The sequence below is a fragment of the Grus americana genome, chromosome 1 (assembly GCF_028858705.1).
Source record: "Grus americana isolate bGruAme1 chromosome 1, bGruAme1.mat, whole genome shotgun sequence".
NCBI lineage: Eukaryota > Metazoa > Chordata > Aves > Gruiformes > Gruidae > Grus > Grus americana.
In genome coordinates this window covers 174,323,104-174,342,540 of record NC_072852.1, presented here as the reverse complement: position 1 = coordinate 174,342,540, position 19,437 = coordinate 174,323,104, and the positions used below count along the sequence as shown (strand labels likewise).

The 19,437-nt window shown below is 40.4% G+C and overlaps 1 protein-coding gene across 17 annotated transcripts in view; it reads right to left on the bottom strand.

Annotated features, from left to right (window-relative positions):
• KLF12 (KLF transcription factor 12) overlaps positions 1 to 19,437 on the bottom strand; it is a 264,264-nt gene that overhangs the window by 105,666 nt on the left and 139,161 nt on the right. Inside the window, exon 1 of one of the 17 annotated variants that reach the window (XM_054845424.1) lies at positions 557 to 911. The exons of the other annotated variants lie outside the window; for them this stretch is intronic. The gene's annotated coding sequence lies outside the window, so the exon portion shown is untranslated. Of the gene's footprint in view, positions 1 to 556; positions 912 to 19,437 lie in introns of those variants that run through there. 17 annotated transcript variants of the gene reach the window in all.

The following is a 19,437-nucleotide window of genomic DNA, read 5'->3' as shown; positions in this document are numbered from 1 at the left end:
TAAGATAAAAACTGTAAACAAGTGTTCCATTTTGCTCTGGTGGTGGTGAACAGAGAAATCTACCCCAACAACTCACTCTCCCTTACAGGGAGAGTGGTATAGATGTTTCTCCATGATCTTAGATTTTATCTAAGCTGCCAAAGCTGTATTTAAACTGTATTTTATTCAAAACTTTGAACATTAAATTATCATTATTTGCTGAAAATGGATGGTATAAGCAAACCTTTCACAACAACGATGACTATTCCAGAATTAGGAACTATGGGATGAACAGTTGCAATGAAGCCAAAAGGGATGGCTGAATTCTCAGCACACTGTTTCTCAGCATCTCCCTAGAACATTATTAACTGAGAATTAACTGTTCATTTCCCCAGACGCTGAGTGTTGCCGTTAGTTTTATTTAACAGAACCATGTATTTTCTAATCGAGAAGATCATGAGAACACTATGGCTGGGATATTCAGAGGTACACCTTCAGCCATTCTTCAGCTCATAAAGTCAATTGGATGAAAAACAAATGGTTGCACGTTTTTTTTCTTCTGTCTCTCTATTCCTACCTTTCCATCCTCATCTAGTGAACTGGGCTTCTGGTGGTGCTGTGGGCTCAGCTGATCTCTAGTTTGGGCGTCTGAAACAGGTTTTCTCCGTCTGGCTCCCAAAAGTGTCTTGTGTTGGTTTTGCAAATTTCATTTTGGTTTTAGGGGTCTAAACTCTGTTGTTGAGAGTTTGGCAGCTTCCAGAGCCTTTGCTGGGTTAGAAAGGGTTCAGCCTGAGGTCTCTGTAACTCCGTGGGCTGCCTTGGACGCCAGCCCAGACCATGGCAATGCAACATGAAGGGGTACAGCTCCATGCGGCTTCCCTCGTCTCACTGCTCCTGCCCACTGGTACAAAGGAGGGACAGCTTCAGCCCTGCCTCCAGCTGGGACTCAGAGGCGAATCTCAGCAACGCCTCCCGCTGCAACACCGCCGTCACATCCTTATGCCATTCACCATCCACTCAAATCCAGGCTGAAACAGAACTGGAAGGCAGGTCAGGATGGCTCCCTGCTAGAAAAGGCCTTTTAATAAAGCTGCAGCCTCTATTAGTCAGTGCTCTTGGCTCATGCTTTTTGTGCCTGCCCTTTAAAGCTGTACACCAGTATTCTCTGCAGTGCTCTGTTTCATTAGCTTGCCGTTAATAAACAACGCCAGGAACATAACACGTGATTTCCCTATTCACAAAGCTTTTTTGGGCTGTGTAAAAAAAGCATTCCTTACTGCCTGTTTCCCTGACCATTATGGAAAAACAACCACAGCCACAGAACCAGCCACAAGACCCTGAGGGAAGCACAGTGAATTTATGGCTAATGATGTCTTACCTGCTGGATGGCCATCCCTTCCTGCACAGTTCTACTTCATCTTCTTTCCTGCCCCCTGAACTCCACCTCCTCTTAACTTCCTTGGGAGGAAATTTTGCAACAGCCCCCTTCCACTGTCTTATTCTACTCATGGCAATCTTTGTGTACCAGCATTATCTCCCATCCACAACCAAGCCATGGAGAGCTCATAGTTTCCACACAGCTGAGGTTAAAACCAGGGAAAAAGCAAAGATCATTTTGTTTTCAGCAACTCATCCTGACGCCTCGCAGTTCATCAGCTTCACAGGGTACTAAGCTTCAGGGAGTCTTTATGCCTTTGTGGAGTTTTACTGCTCCGGCACAACAGAGTTTACAAAGCTCCAACAATCACTTGTCAGCTTTTAAAGTGTTCTTCCTTTCTGGCAGCAATCTCCCAAGGTCAAATAATTTGTAAGAAAGCATACCAAAAAGCCGTCCTTGATGACGGAAACCAAACAGACTAAATTTAGCATTTATAAAATAAGCTGGCTTTGAGGACAGGAAGTTAAAAAATAAATTGCTAAGCATTTTAACTCTTCAGCCAAATCACACAAAATCCCTTCTTGGTTGTTATCGTGCTGCCCCACCTCATTCTGCTCTGGCAGGAGACATTTCAGGCAGGATGATTTTGTTTTGTCAGAGTTAAAGGAGACTGAGACGAGAAAAATCATCCTCTTTCTGAAAAGCTACCCACAATTCTAACCATGTCTTTGCCACCGCTGGACCAAAACACCAAGGCTCGGCAGCGCAGGCATGCAATCTGCGGGGCAGGCAGTGTGGAACTGTGCCCGGCTAGAGCAGCTTTCAGCTCTGATCATCACGCTTGGAAGGAATAACCAGGAATATTCTGCAGGTTACAGATTTGCTAACACTTCACAGTAAACGAAACACATGCTAGGTTCGAAATGATGAAAAGCACTTGCTCTAGCAGAAGTAATTTTGCTTCTGCCTAGCACACAGATGTGCTTACAACTCTAATGCCACGAAACGTGCAGGTGGATTTGGTTTAGGATGCAGTGTGTTCATTTTTGGTATACAATTTGTCTTTTAAAAATAAAATGGGAATATTTTTCTAATCTTTCATGTAGATAAGGGTAGAAAGCTCAACTCCCCTGAAATTGCAGTTTGTGTAAGTGCTTGCCATGAAGCATATCTGCCTGTATTGGGTTTTGTCCTGTGTCGCCCCAAACAGGCACTTGCAGAGCATGAAAGTTTGGTGCACAGCTAGCTTGGGTAAACAGCAGCTTGGGCACTTCAAAGAGTCCTGGAATTTACGGCTCAACTCCCAGCACTTTACTCAAAGTCTTTTTCGGTTTATCTTGCTAACCTAGGAGTGAACTCTCTTTAAAATTATGGGAAGAAATGTTTTTGAAAACATCTTCCCATCACAAGAAATTACATTCATAACATTCGCATGCCTCCGCCTGAAAATCTCCACTTCCACCAAAGCAACAAAATACTCTAAGAAAATGAAGAAGTAATACAACCTGCAAAAAATGTGAACTAAACACCTTCCACTTGAAACACTCTGCTATCCACCTGCAGACACATCCAAGACTCAACTATGCTCACTTTGAGATGCTGCTATCATTATTATTATTATTATTATTATCTGTAATTATTATTATATCTGTATTATTATCCGTACATGAGGGGTGCATCAGTACAGTGGTGACGAGCAGCTGTATAAAATCAGAAGGGCGAGCACGTAGGCAGCTGAAAACTCAATCTGAGCAAAATAGTTACAAATTTGTTTCCAAATGCAAAAGCACCAAGTGAACAGGCGTTTGTGCCTTTTTGCTGGAGGCTGCTGCTGCAGGCTTTCCCAGGCTGACAGAACTGCTCGGCTCGGATGTGTTGGACAAATGCAGGAGGTCATGCTGAAGAAGTGAACAAAATGTGACACAGCTGGATCTTTCCGCATTTTTTCTGGAAGCGTGAATTAAAAAGTCTCAAGAAACGGTTGCTCAGGGTCAAGGTCAAACTTGTGTTCCAAGGAAGAAAAGAGATCTCCAGAGATGACACTCCCAAGTAACGTTGAATCAGACTCTGCTCCCATTGAAGCTTTTATAAAAAGCACCAGCTGGCACCGAGAAAGACAGAGGGTAGAGTCCAGGAATTATTAAAATTAAAAGAAGTTCAACGAAAATGCATTTAAACAAATTGGAATCGATTCAACAGGAGAGACTGAGCGATACCCACTTTAAAGTACTCGTGATTCACTTAATGTATCATTATCTCTGCATAACACTTGGATGTTTGATTTCAAAGTGGATGTTTCCAACCCTCAAGGCCTAAAAATAAAATTTCTATTCTCTTTGTGAGTCTGAAGAGGCAAAAGAAACTCAGCACACATTATGAGGCACAGGTGGCCCCTGTTAGCAGAGTGTTCCTAAATACATAGAACCTACAGAAGATGCCACAAAATAAAAGATAATTAACTAAGAGCAGGGGAGACCAAATTCAAACCAACCATTCATAAATGCCCAGAGAGGTTGTGGAATCTCCTTCTCTGGAGATATTCAAACCCGCCTGGATGTGATGCTGTGCAACCTGCTCTAGGTGATCCTGCTCTAGCAGGGGGGTTGGACTAGCCAAATCTCTAGAGGACCCTTCCAACCCCTACCAATCTGTGAATCTGTAAATAGACAAGCAAAATTCAAGCTCCAAGGCTGTAAAAATTATCTTCTAACTTCTGAACAGTCACACTAAGGTGTTACTCCACAACTACTTCAACAATAAAAAAGTACCATGTGCTGCAACCTTTATTAACAGCTCAAACTAGGACTGGGGAAATGTGCTTCAAAATGAGAGGAGATCCCTATGCAAACAGCATTCATTTTTAAACATGTCTAACAGTGAACGCAAATATATCTAGTGTGAAATGACTTATTTTTAAATAATACATTTGCAAAGACAGAGTAAGCATTAAGGTTACTTGGCATTTAATTCTCCTGTCCCAAAACTGACAGGTTTACCAAAGGGTTTCTCCAGTGGCACAGAAGGAGAACAAGGGGTTACAGAGTTCTACGACCCAATAAACTAATCAGCCCCTGTACTATCTGGTACATTAAATGTAAAAATAATGCATTTCTTGAACATGAGGCCAAATTCTCAGTATCTCAAACTCTATGTGGGCCTGCTGTGATTTTTTTAAAAACAACAAGACCTACCCCCTTGATCCCTAAATCATTAACACATTCAGAAAATTAGATGTTCAGCTTAGATGTATTATTTATATTTGAGCAGTGTTACTAGAATGCTCTATCAAAGGAAGAATCTGTTGAAAGAAACTCATTTCTGCCCATCGCTATGAACCAACTCTTCAAGAGAAACGAGTCTACCAAACAAAGGTGTGGAGCAACTGTAGTGTAAGACGCTGCTTGCAATATTACTTCCTTAAGCATATAAAGAATATTGATAGTATATTTGTATTCCTTGTACTAGCCCATTTTAGATTTGAGAATAATTTCAGAAAAAATGGCAGATCCCTGAATAGTTGTTAATGGGGAGGTAAAATACCATGAAAAAATACTGTATTGCCCCCAATTCAGCATTATTTTTGGGATTTAAAAAAAAAAAAAAGTTAGTTTATAAAATCTCAGGCAACAAGAATTTCACACATCTACTTAGCAGCTCTCCTCATAGTTTTCTCCCCATGTTTTTGGGGCAATTCTTTCCCTTTTTGATTTCACTTAGTTATTTTCTCTAGTCCAATTTTAAATCAGAATCTTTCCATTTAGCTTATCCAAAAAGTTGAGCTAGTAAAAGATGTTTAGATTAGAAAATAGTAAGAAGAATTGTACTGATGGCAAGGTTAACTAAGGCATGTCCCATCAATCCATGACAAAGGGGATTTATAAGATCATCAGGATGTACTAGACATACATTGGGATTTTTAAATTATTTTTAAAATTTATTTTGTTTTATTTCATCAGTCTAGACTAGTTACTTAGCCTGAAATGGAATATATCCTTTCCACAAGTACCTCCCAAGCACATTTGCTGACAGGGAGGTCCACCACATTAGCAAGTCTTAGTGAGAGTCATTTTTGAAAAAAGTACTCAGTTGCAGTTACATTTATAGGTGAAGATATTCAAATTATATTCTAAGATTTATTTGTATCATCTAACATGGAAGCATTCAATGTTTCCACATGAACCAACTTGCACTGAAAAACAATGAAAGCCTGAAGAATAATCTGCAGCCAACAATTTGCTGAAGATCAACAAGTTAAAATTTTGATGCAAAGATTTGGTAAATATTTTCCTACTCTGCACAAAATATTCGTAAATATATTAGCAAAAAAAGGACTATGACAAATAATGCACAAAACTATTATTTATACCCTTTAACCACCTGCAAGCTGCTGCCCAGCTCCAGGCAAAACTCAGCCATGTCCCCACCAGCCTTGGAGCTCAGCACTCGCAAACTGGTCTGGCACTTCCAAGTCATTCCTCGTTGGGCAAGCAGCGCCAGATACCGCAAGAGGACTCTGTGCGCCCAGTAAGTACAGCTGACGTGAAAAAGGCGTAAAAGACCGGGCGATTAATTCTTTTCAATTATTCCTCATTATTCAGATTCTACAGCTATATGATAAATACATCGGGGGGGGGGTGGGGGTGGTGCCGTGCCTGAAACTCACATCTAGTATGTTATCCATACACTGCAACTGGGTTTCTCTCTGTCCCTCTCTGCTTGTCTTTGTTCATCTTAATTCCCACCAGAAGGATTCCTTTTCCCAAATGAACCTCCTCCTTCTGTTTACTGACCTTCAAGCTGAAGTTTAAGTTCATTTTGTTCTTCTGACCTCTCAATTGAGATTGCATCGCAATTTCGACACTCTTCTTTACTAAAATAAATACATTGAGTAGAACTTACTATAGTTAGGTCTGACTGAAATTAAGCCTTTCAGTGGTTTGGAGGGAGAAAAAAAAAAAAAAGAGTATACTTCAGAGAGAAAAAGTTTAAATAAATTTGTATTAAAACTACAACTTTCCAGTGTCTGTTCCTCAAACAGACTTCCAGGACCACCTACCCCAGAACTGGCTGTGGGTCCTAGTAAAACAAACACGCCTGGTATTGTATGCTGGCACCAAGGGTCCATGGCCTGAATTTGTACAGCCAAAACCTCTCATCCTCCGAGTGCGGGTGGCTCTACCCCAGGCTCGTTAAACTGGGTGCAACAAGGTCGCCTCTAACCCCCATGAACTCCTCCTGCTTCCCACTGCCACCCTTCCTCTGGGACCGGGCAGCACCGAGAAGGACATCAGCTGACCTCAAAGAAGGAAAAAGAGCCAAATTTGGGAGGAGAAGAATAACACTGGCTGGAAAAAAGCCCTAGAGAGGCAGACAAAGTGCAGAGATTGGGTCTGGTGCTGTCTGGGAGAGGAAACCAATAGTGAGTCCTGGCTGGGAAGGCTGGGATACCATCAGCAGCAAGACCAGGGTTCCAAGGGGTCACGCAAGGTGAGTCTGCGAATTAAGGAAAGTAGGCATTTTAAACGCTAAGCAAGCCATTAGGTCACCTAATGTCACCTCAAATGCAACTGGGAGGACTAGGAGATGAAGAGGAGGGTGGAAAGGACATGGTGCCCATCTCCCTGGGTGGTGGGGCTGGCTGGGAAGGCTGCAGGGCTTGGCTGGATGCGAGGAGGAGCTTCCCAGCCCGGAGGAGAAGAGACGGGTCAAACTTGGAGTGACCAGACAAAAGGGTTTGTGCCAAGTAAAGCAAAACGCCTTGCCAGCGCCTGGCACGGGACCTGAAGCCGCTGAGGTTCACCATTCCTCTGCTGTCAGCAGATATCCCTGAAACCCGCTGGTGAAACATCCCGTCCCTCCGCAACACCCGTCCAGAAAAAAATGAAGAAAAAAAAGTGCGTATTGCAGTAATTGCCCACTATAGGGTCTGATCAAAGTTAGCACAGCCAGCCCTTCTCCTTCCTAACACTGCCCAAAGGCAGATTGCTTCATCCTTCAGGCTTACTGAGGTTCTTCTAACACAGCTTTTGGGAAGGGAGGATTGGGATGGCTATTTTTGACTTTTTCCCCCCAAAGTGAATGTGCTCTTGTATAAACTATGACTACTTATATTTGGAAAATTAGTTTTTAATGCCTCTGGAATGGATTTTGATTCAACTCACTGACCTGGTATGTCACAGTACTTGCTGTTACAAAAGAAAAGACCAAGAATAAAAACCTAACCCTCTCTGTGCGTCTTCTCTGAGTCTTTATATATATTATAAAAATTACAGTTAAAGGCTAAATAAGATAGGATATGGATTATGACATGGACAACCTACTGACACCATAGATGGACCAGCAGACACACACTCAGGTACAGACCATTTAACGCAATACTCTGGAGCTGACTGTCAAGACTTCCTTGTTTCAGTTCTTATCCTATGGCAAAAAGAACCACTTACTGATAATTGCAAACTGATTAGTCTTCAGAAATCTCCTTTAGATGGGGATAATACAGACTACTTCCACTTTAGAGAAGGGAAAACGTAGGGGGAGAATCTCAAGAGTTTTTCCAGTACTACAGTATCAAAGCTTAGAGTTACAACATTAGAGCTAAAACATTATAATACTCAATAAAAAATTAAATGCACTCTAGCTGTGAAGCCCTATTTATATTATTTTATTCTTTCTGATTTTTAAGGGTATTGAATATAAATAGTGTAGAACAAAATCTATCATTATTCACAATAATTTTCCTGCTCTAAAGTAAAGCCTGCAGTGTGTATCTGTAACTACTCTCATTATTTGAAACTATCATATCTGAAATCTGAGACAACTGTACACACTCATATTCTTATTTCTTTATACCTTTAATCTTAAAAACAATATCTATCTCAGCAACTGAACTAAAACAGATTATTTTTTTAATAGCTAACAATATCACAGTGATTTTTATTACATAGCAGAAGAAACTGGGTATTTACTTGTTTTTCTCAGAACAGAGTAACACAAAACTAACATAATCACCATGTTATTAGTTATGAATTACACCACTCTAAATTTGTTCCAGAGGACTAACTGTTTTTAAACAGAAGAAACATCAATTTTCAACAAAGGTGTTCATAACAGCAGCTTAATAACTTTTCATTTCCTAAGCTTATATCAACTTTGGAATATATGACAGTCCCTAAAATTAAATTCTGTTAGAGACAAAATTGTCGGGTTTTGACAAGTGATACATACAAAATACAAGATTAGGCACCCGAAGCTGTAGGTAAAACAATTCTCTTGAGTCCCCTTAAGAGATACATATTTTAATTTAATGGAAACTTCTTATATGCTCCCCATGGTGACAGGGGCAACATGGCACAAATTATTTCTCCTGCTTATTCAGAGAAAAAGTGGAAGAAATGGAAAAGGAGAAAGGAACCCTTTTATTTTCATCCACAAACTATTTTTCAGCAGAATGAAAAGTTGTATTTTATTTTCAAGCTCTTTAGATGTTTCTGGTTTTTAAAAAAAAGAGGGGTAGGAGGCAAATGTTAAAATGAACCATCATTAACGATGCACATTGACCCATTTAATATTTAGGCTGTCAAAGAACACACATCAGTTATTTTCTGATCTTTTTGTTATTTCTTTACCGATTATAACAAGCTAGTGAATTTGAAATAAATTCCCAAGACTTTTTGCGTGACCTAAATCCCCTTCTCTCTGCCGCCTCCTCCTCCCCTTCCTTTGTTAACAAAACAACATTTTGTACAAAGTCTACCCATTTGGGCTTAATTCGGATGCCCAGGCACGTGGTGCCACCTGAGACCTCCTGCAGTGGAGCAGGCGGCACGGAGCTGGGGGACAGGCTCTGGCACCCTCATGGGGAGACACTGGCAGCAGCTGGGGTACACCAGCACACCTCCGAGGGCACAAGGTGATGATGCTGGTAGCCGTGCAATTTGCTACCTACGCAAACCCCAGCAAAAGACGCACACAAGCACCTCTTCCAAGCACAGAGGGGCCAGAAGAAAAAAGTTCATGCTTTGCTTCGTGCTGGTAAAAAGGTTCTGTAATGCTTTATTTCATTTTTAATACAGAAATAAACAGACTGCCCGCTGCGTGATGTTATGCAACATCACGAGAGTGATGTGCGGGTAAGTACTGTCACACATACCCATGTTAGATGCAACAGGACACGACTCCCGGTACTGGCTATGGAGCTGATGTTTTGCCGTATCATTGAAATCACTCCCCATATTTGAGTCAAAATTATTGTTACAGTCAAAGAAAGAAGGTCCTTAACTGTGTGTGTCCAATGACTCCGACAATTGCTGCATTTTCAGATGCACATGCAGACACATGGATTCTCCCTACTCAACGGACAAAGCTTACGTGAAGGATCCAAAGCTAGTGAGCATTTCCAAATACTCCTCCTTACTGTTCAAGGAGCACCATGGTTTAAGGTGCAAGAGTTGATCCTGGTATGTGTGCTGCTTTGCTGCTCTGAGTCAGAAGGAAGACTTGAGTTACATGCAAAACCCACGTGATAATTTACTTCAGGAGGGGTGCATGAGGTAACTTTAAAAGAAGTATATATTGAATTGTGTGCACAACCAAATGAAGATGAGCACACCAAATACATCCCTGAGTAGACATACGCAAGTTTCTGCTTCTCCTGAGACACAGACACTATTACTCTTGTTGACACATGGGTCTTATGTTTAAGCTGTTTTACAGCACTAATTAGTACTGACAACTCTTAATATATTACAAATTAAACAGGAGAATTCACACTTAGGTTTAGAGTTTTTTTCCCCCTGAATTAAAAAAGAGTATCTCTAGCTTCAATATATACATAATTGCATGTTACAGCCGTGAAAATCTAACATGAGAAAACTAAAAGCTGTAAAGTGCAGCTGTTTTATAAATGGCTTGGTGTCTCGCAAGTTTGCTTCAATAATTCAAGACTTCTGCATTCAAGCTGTACAGAAGACAGCTTCTGACACAGAGCAAGCCCTGAGCAGATAAGGCCATGGTTCTTCTGTGGTGGTACCTGGGGCAGATCCACAGTGTAATTGTGCTGATTAGCTCAGATACCCCCTTCTGAATGTCAGTACACTCACCACATTTGCTCCATTTCACCTCCTTCACACCCTACACATAAGCGTATCACAGAATTACAGAATGGTTTGGGTTGGAAGGGACCTTAAAGACCATCTAGTTCCAACCCCCCTGCCATGGGCAGGGACACCCTCCACTAGACCACGTTGCCCAAAGCCCCATCCAGCCTGGCCTTGAACACTTCCAGGGAGGGGGCCTCCACAGCTTCTCTGGGCAACCTGTTCCAGTGCCTCACCAGTCTCATCGTAAAAAATGCCATCTTTATGTCCGATCTAAATCTACGCTCTTTCAGTTTAGAACCATTGGCCCTTGTGCTGTCATTGCAGGTCTTGGTAAAAAGTCTTTCTTATAAGTCCTGTTTTAAGTATTGAAAGGCTGCAATAAGGTCTCCCCAGAGCCTTCTCTTCTCCAGGCAGAACAACCTCAATTCTTTCAGCCTTTCCTCATAGGAGAGGTGCCCCATCCCTCTAATCATTTTTGTGGCCCTCCGCAGGACCAGTTCTAAATGTCCTCCCTATGGTATTCTCATTCCAGAACAGAAATTATCCTTCTTGGTTGGTACAGAGCCAACCACTTCCTCACCTGCCAAAAAATATTTTAGAGACACAGTGATGGTATTAATTAAAATCATGCTCTTATGGCATATATAACACCCTTCTGCAGTACTCTCCTTGCTGCTTCAACAGCTTGTCTAGTCTATGATTTTCAATCCATTACACAGCAGCAGGTTTGCCAGATACTGCTCATCTTTACAGATATGTTGACCATGTCAAGGAGCTCATCTTGTGCATACTTCCAAGCAACAAACTTCACAGTAACCACTGCACCAGCAAAGAACAATGGGTCTACCACTCGTATCTCCAACTGTGAACAGGTCAGGTTTCCAAAGCAAGGTTGCAGCAGCTATGAAAATGAGCAGGTATGGAAAATTCTGATGACAAGGAAGGTTTCCTATACCCTTAATTATAGACTAGAGACAGTTAAGCAACTTTGTAAGAAAAAAAAAAATCCCCAACAAATAAAACCCATCACACTGCATAGAAACCCACCTAACTTAGCTAGCAGGGAAGTGGTGTCTCAGAGCAGAAGAACATCCCACTGCCAGTCCTGCTGGTGCTAGGCTAAGCCACCCAGCATCCTCTCCACCTGCCACCAGACTCCAGCACTGGAGTTCTCTTCTACAGCCCTGAAGGCCCTCCTGAAAACAAGGAAGCTACAGCTGGGAGACCTGAATCCCACACTGACCTTTGTTTCGCATTTTATAGGAAAATAATGAATATTCCTCAGTGAGGAGACATCGAGGAGGGAGTCTTGAGTTCTGGTCCCATGTTATTTTAGATAATCACTGGATGAAATCAATGAAGGGTATTTTGTAAGCAACGTGTGAGATGGTGTGAGCCCATCTTCCTCTAGCACAGCTGTCAGCAACCTCTGGCCTGCATGCCAAATGCAGCTAGATTGCAAATAGCACACAGCAGGAACTAGATGCTAAAATCGTCTCTCACAGAATCAAGATGTCAGGAATTACCTGTCTGGTAATACATGTCCAGTTAAGAGAAAAATCCTGTTGAGAACAACACTCTTGAAAATTTGCTTAGCAAGTAAACTACGTTCAAAATATTCTCTCTCTCGCTCCCGTCCTGTAAATCTTAAAACCTGTAAAACAGACCAGTTTGAAAAGGATGCATCAGAAGGATCTCATCTCAGAACAGCCTCATAACTGCACCTCGTAAACCATAAAAAGCCTCATAAATAGAGCTCTCCTTGCAAGCGCGGGAGACAGATTTGAATCTCTTCAGGCACCAGTGCAAACTGAACCCAGGTCTTCCACATCATTAGTGGTTAAGTAATCCATGCTTCTAGGTAAAAAAAGAGGGCAGAAACATTACCTGCTATTTCTGTATTTTAAAATACAAGGTTTCAGGGCATCTAAGGCAGAGTCTGAGTCCGAGCAGTAAAAGTTTTAACATCTCAACTGCCAGGTCCAGATACCCTCAACAGGAGATATACAGATCACCTCTCTTCCTAGCCTTGATTAGATACACTCATCGCTGAGCTGCTCTGCCTTTTAAAAGGACGGCATACAAGATTTTAGGTCCTAAAAAATGTAATATATTATTTAAAAAAAAAAATACATTCAAATTTTTGTGGCCAAACAGAAGATTTAAGGATTTCAGTTTTGAATTCTGGCACCAAAATCCCTACTGATGTTCCACTTCAGAAACAGAACAGGCTAATTGCCCATTTATTTTGCTGTGTAGAGAATCAGGAGAAAAGGAAAGTCAGATTCACCCTTGCGTATGACTAGGTGTCCAAGCGACTAGCTGACATGGACATCATTTAACGTGACAAGAGTGCTGTGAAAAGACTGTTTATAATCCCATTACAAGATTTTAATAGAATGACTCACAGTTAATATAAACCCAGGTGGTCTTCACAGACAGATGAGGTACTTCATCATATTACATGGTAACAAGAAGTTTGATATACAAGGGCCTATTCCTCAAGTGCACTAAGCATTTCTGAGGATTCTGTTTAACTTCAAACCCAATGACTCTCGAGCTCAGACAGCAATTTACATTCAACTACTAACTAATCTAGTGCCTGCATAGGATATAATTGATAGCTTTATTTCTTTATTATCCTGGAATGTAATGACAAGCATTATTGCTATCTTTTTCCCTTCCCTCCCTTTAAAAAGTGAGTTCTTCTTACATGGGGGGAAAATAACAGTTATATTTTACTGTCGCAGATACTGCAATTTTCTTAAACTTGAAGTACGTTCACAATCATACTGAAAGGTCATCACTTGGACTTTACAAAGCCAGCTGTATTAGCCCAAAGACTGACTACAGTAGCTGTGCTACGTGGAGGAATACAACAAAGCCGATGATACACTCGTAGATTAAAGGAAGCAGATTTTGCTTGACAAATTCTAATTTTGTTTTGCATGTGAACATATCATCCTCTAAAACTTGCTTATTTTGTTTTATGATGTATTATGTGTTCAGCATAACATCGGGCAGTGGATCAGCCCAGACCAGTCCCGTGGGATGCAGGGACTGCGCAGAGTGACCAGGGCTGTTGCTGAACCAACTGATGACTCCCATTCTGAGGGAACAGCTTTCCAAACGGCCGAGAAAGCCAGCTTACCAATTGATCCACTCTGACTATTAAAAAAATGTCCCAACAGGGCTGATGATAGTTAAAATAGTAGGGCTGGCTGGCTGCCAAAAAAATGACTGAATGTGAGAATCTATTGAGGGAAATCTCAGGTTATTTATTCATATTCAGCATCTCAAAAGAGAAAGAACATTTGTTTAAGCCAGAATTTGCAGACTGTGCCCTGCTTCAGGCATCGATGCTGTTTCAAAACGCTGGCCTTGATGTACCTAAATGTGAAAGATTAAGGAATCTTAGTAAGACAAAACAACCAAACTTTTTATAGCATTACATAAGATATAAATCTAGGAAAAAGGAGAAGTTTGGCAAGTAAAACCTTATTCATGCTTTGCCTTCATCCTACCTGTCTCCAAAGACTTCCATATACAGAACAATATTAATAATATTAATGCATATGATACAGTTGATCTTAGAAATACTGATTACACACCAAAATCATGACATTTCAAATCATATCCTCCTTACATCCCGAAGTAACAGAATACTATCACAGAGGGATATGTTTATCATTGTGAGGCTAAGCCAGTTATGTCTGGAAAATCAGTTTACTCCATAACTCTTTCAAAATACAGAAATACGTCTTACGACAATAACGCAGCACTTGCAATAGCAATTGTGTACAACAAAGACGACAAATACGGTAACTGGTGGTTCTTGGAATGGTATCATTAAGTTCATGTTGAGTTCAATAAGCCTCTCCTGCTTGAAAGGCTGTGAATGATGTGAGACATTTTTCCACCATTCTCCTAACAGATTAGCTTCATCCAGTAAAAGAACTAGTCCGGCTATTCTCAACAAGCAGTCAAATCCTCCTGGGGAAGAGACATCTTTGGGTCTTGCCTTCAATCTTTCAGATCAGGCAGAAAGGCCAAATTCTTGGTATATGAATAGTAAGAAGTATGACACTCATTTTCTCTCCACATACATTTTTGGTAATGACACAGAACATTGCAAAAATTAAGGAAAGGGGGGGGGGGGGGGGATAAAAAAAAATGACACAGAACAGACATTTGAATAGATTAATCCATTGAATTCATCTAAGTTGAGGATCTAAGAAAGAAAATTAGGAAAAGCAAGTCCTGTGTTTTAAATTCTTGGAGTCTTGCATTTCCCCTGTATGGGTATGTACACGTATCAACAGGGCAAGAGAACATTGCTGGGCGAGATGATCTTGAAACCCCAACTAGCACTGAACTTTCCTTCCTCAAATAAAAGGATATGTGCAAATGAAAGTTCTCCCAAACCAGACTACAGTGGCTTAAAACCCAGAATATATCATGTTTAAAATGCCGTAATATAGTATTTCTGATATGTTACTGCTATTGATGAATTAATTTAGACAAAACCCCTTCCTTAACAGATAAGTAGCTTATGAAATTTGAGAGGTACTTAGTTATCAAATATTATTTTGCTTATGGTGCTCATGGGTCAACATGACTCTTGAAACCTTGCTGTGAGTTTTCAGAGCTGGTTTTTAGTTCACTTTAACTTAAACCGCCAAATAAACTCAATAAAACACTACAGCTGAAGCCAATGAACCAACATACATTACACAGAATAAAATCCAGAAAATTTACTGATGGTGAAAGGAGCAAGTCAAATTGCTTTTATTATGACAATAAAACAACAAAATGTGCGTTAGACTTAAGTAGCCTTTATGAATATTTGAAGAGAGTGTACTTTACTATTTTCAAAAAAGCACTGACGCCTGCCGTCATAATGGTGTACCGCAAACAGGTTTCAGGTAGGGATTAATGTTCCCTGCTCCTGCATTTGGATGTCTACAATGTAAATGTTGGCACGTGAGCTATAGGAATTTAACCTTTGCCTATAGTCAGTAGAGCCAAGAGAGGCCAGAGAGTTCCTGGGCTTCCAGCAAAAAAGCTTCCCGTTATTAACCAGGTCCAACCACCAGCCTACGTACAGGCAGTGAAATGGGCTAAAGCTAAGGTAAGAAAACACATCACTCAATGATTTTTTTTTATAATAATCCACCTGTATAATGGAAGAAAGCAGCTCTTGCCCTAATCACAACATACAAAAGGATAAGCAAGATTTCAGGTTGGGAGCTGCATACTCAGCCTTTTCCAGTTCCTAACTGTAGACCCCAAGCTGCAGAATGGGTAAGTAACGAAAAAGGGAAGCAAAGGGCCTCAGTAAAAGGGACAGACTCGTTCAGAAGTTCTGATCTACCGCGATCTGCCAACACCTCCTTTGTTTTGTCCAGGGTTAACCTTCAGCCATGGTCAGAATGAAGCTGAAGTAAAAATATAGAGAGCACAGTAGAAAGCAGAAATAGCACGATGTTACCTGTCCAAACTAAACCCAAGCTGGCTATAGGATGCTCCAGAAAGACTTTTTTTCTTCTTTAAACAAGGCACAATTTATAGGCTTTTAGAAGGCCCTAGACTTAAAGGATGTCCAGAATACTGAATTTTAAACTTCAGCCTGCTTTTCCCAGGAAGGGTATTAATACTTTTAGGGCAACCAAGAGAATCACAGGTATTAAGAATATTTATTACCAGAAACCATTGAAGCGGTTCAATTTATTCTCAACAGAAAACTCTGAAGTGACCAACAAAATGAAAATATCTATATAGTAATGAATGACTTTGATAAAATGGAACAAGATTCATTGTTTGCATTCATGACAGAGACATTTTTGAACAGGAAAATTAACAATACATAGGAGGTTAGAAAGAATGAACAGGGCACATGAATTTCTGTCTTTTCTGTTTTACAGTGCATCATAAAACTACTGAAAATTAAGATATTTAATCTGAGCTTCTGTTACTGAAGTCACAATGTAACCTGATACAATTGGTGATTTACATACTATTACTATACATAAACAACAAACGGAAAGATAACAAACACAACACTTGTGTGGTTACTAAACGGCACGGGTGCCTGTGACCAAGTTCAGTTTATAGCTGAGTTCAATGTACTGAATCAGTTCACCTCATGGAATAACAATTTCTGATGAAATAGACCGCAAACACGAAAACCAAATTTTATTTTCCATTAATAGCAACTAAATTCAACTGATCTCCAAGAACTATGAGCTACAGCTTTCTGCTTGCTTAAATTGCCAAGACTACTACCACTATGAGAACAGGCATTAACGTGAGGACTGCAGACCTCACGTGTCCCTAAAGCCTTGGGCAGCTACAAGACCACCACTGTGCTCCAGCAATGACTAACTTCATCAATGGTTAACTCTGCTTACACCACAGTCAGAGAGGTGATAAATGCTGAACAAGGAAGAAACTGATGACTGGGTAGTTGGCAGCTACAATCAGCACAGCACTTATTTTGGGGTGATGAACCACCACTTTTATCCCAGCCACACAGTGCTGGTGCATTCACTGCGCAGAAAACCTCATTTATGGATGGGGCTGATGGCAGGGCAACTCTTGGTAGAGCCATGTCAAGAGACTTTGGACAAACCAAAAGATCTTATGGTCAAAGTTGTGCAATACGGCTCATCGTCATTTGTCAGCCACACACCAAGCTTAGGAATATGGGACTACTTGCCTGGAGATCTCCAAAAGTTCATTTATAGTTTCTTTCACGGACAGGGAAAACAAGATTGAGGATGCAATGAAGCCATGCAAGGTGTGAACAATGGCGCCCAGGGCGAAAGCTGGATCCGCTCCCTTGGAGCCCACTTACATTAAAGTGATGTCACACCACAACAATAATAGTTCAAGGTCTGTCAAAATCTTGAATGAACTCGCAAAAATCGGAAAAAAACTGCCTAAGCAACATTTTGACACACTCAGCTGAAGCACGTCTCTGAAATCCTGCTCTCCACAAAGCCCTTGGCAGCCTCACCACAGGCTGCCCAGGACAGGGGCCAGGAGACCTACCCGATGTCATCATGGTCTAGAAATTTCACTCCAGCTACCTTCAAAGCCCACCAAGATGACAGCAAGGTGAAGCAGCTTTATTTGGCACTACAGTGCAAGTGCTCTTTAGCCATGCTGTAGGTTGTCAAGATTTATTTGCCTTCATCCCCTTGCCTCTCACTCAGAATTTGGGACTAGTTCAGGGTCTGACCCAGCTTTTGGTACTTCCTCTGTGGTCTCTTGAACACAGATTTCCACCACAGCAGCACTCACGGTCACGGTATAACAACATATAGGTCAGCAACTACTTTCTATGGCATATCAGCTCTATTGCAAATGACATGCCAATAAAATAACAGATCCACTGACATTTTGTCTCAACAGTAAGAGTGGTGACAGAGTCAATGAATGCATCACACACACTTCAGGGTAGTGAACGGGTCAGACCAGTGACCCGTTAAGTTAATATTAACTTTGGTGGAATCCAGAATCCCCAACAAACTCAGTACAAGATTTCCTTTTGCCACCTCAAAACAGGCATCTCATAACTCGAACACCTGCCTTAGCATTGCCTACAGTACCAATTTGTTCCATCCTTTTCATTCTGCCTTTAAATTTATATCAACAAGTGCCATGGCTTTTACATAAACTCAAGCCTGAGAATGCACCTGTCAATATCCACTCCAAATCCATTCATTTTGGGGCTCCATCAAGAACAGTGGAATAATAACAACAACAACTTATATATAGATATACACATAAAAGGTATAAAATATAAATTATTTAAATATATAATTCTATATCTATATAGTTATGTTTGTGTATATATTCATATTATATAATAATTTATCTATACATATGAAGACATATACTATAAAGACATACTTTTTTGAAACCAGGGCTATTCTTTGCATCACTGAGCATTCTTTGCACTTACTGACCTGTAGAACAGCTGAAAAAGCAGTGTAAGACATTAACTTCACTTGAGAATCTCTTTTTCTTTGTTTTCTCCCCTTTGCAAACACTTCAGAAGAAACAATGAACACCAGTTCTTCCTTTTCAGCCAGTTAGTTATTACGCTTCCCCTCAATATCCTAATGAACATTTTAGTTTGAGAATTTTCAACTAATTTCTGCTTATGACAGCTGATTTTACACCAGCACAACCCTAATATCACCCCATCAAAGACCAAAGGAGAAGAATGAATTCTAATAAAATCAGTTCTAATTCCATTAGATTTCAAGCTGTGCTTATGAATTTGCTCCTTAGGGGCCAATCACTAAAATGCCTCTTTCAGCTCTGGCTTCTTATTTTTTATATCTTCAGAAATTCAGTTGCCACTCAGCAATGAATATTTTTGCAGTGTATATACAACATACTGCAGTGACTATTGCTCAGAAACAGATCTCTAAATATACACTGCACACACACTTGTTGCTTCCAACTTGCAATCCTTCAGTGTGTAAAACAGACCTACAGCCACAAGGCTATTTCTACTCCTCCTTTCCACTGTCACCTCTGGAGCACAACTGTAATCCATCATTTGCAATTCATGTATAATTTAAAGGATATCACAGCAATGTGTCATACATCACTCTGTAAAGCAATGATGTGTACCTAAAAACCTGTTTGTCAATTGTAATGAATCTGGACTTAAGCTCTATTCTTGTTTTTCAATTATCATACACAACAATAGTAAATTTTTCAAAAAACAAAGTTCTGCATGATGCTATGGGACACATCTATGTATTTAGAGTGACTAATACTAAATCTTTACATCAAAGCACAATACAGTCAAGTGTTCCACACTGCAAACTATTCTTTCAGTAACATAATACTACTTTCCAAAATAAGAACTTAAATAATCAATATTCTCTTAGTTTACTGTTAGTTCAAAACAGTAACAATTAAAGTTGCGGTACAGTGATCTATTAAGAGCCTGTAACAAGA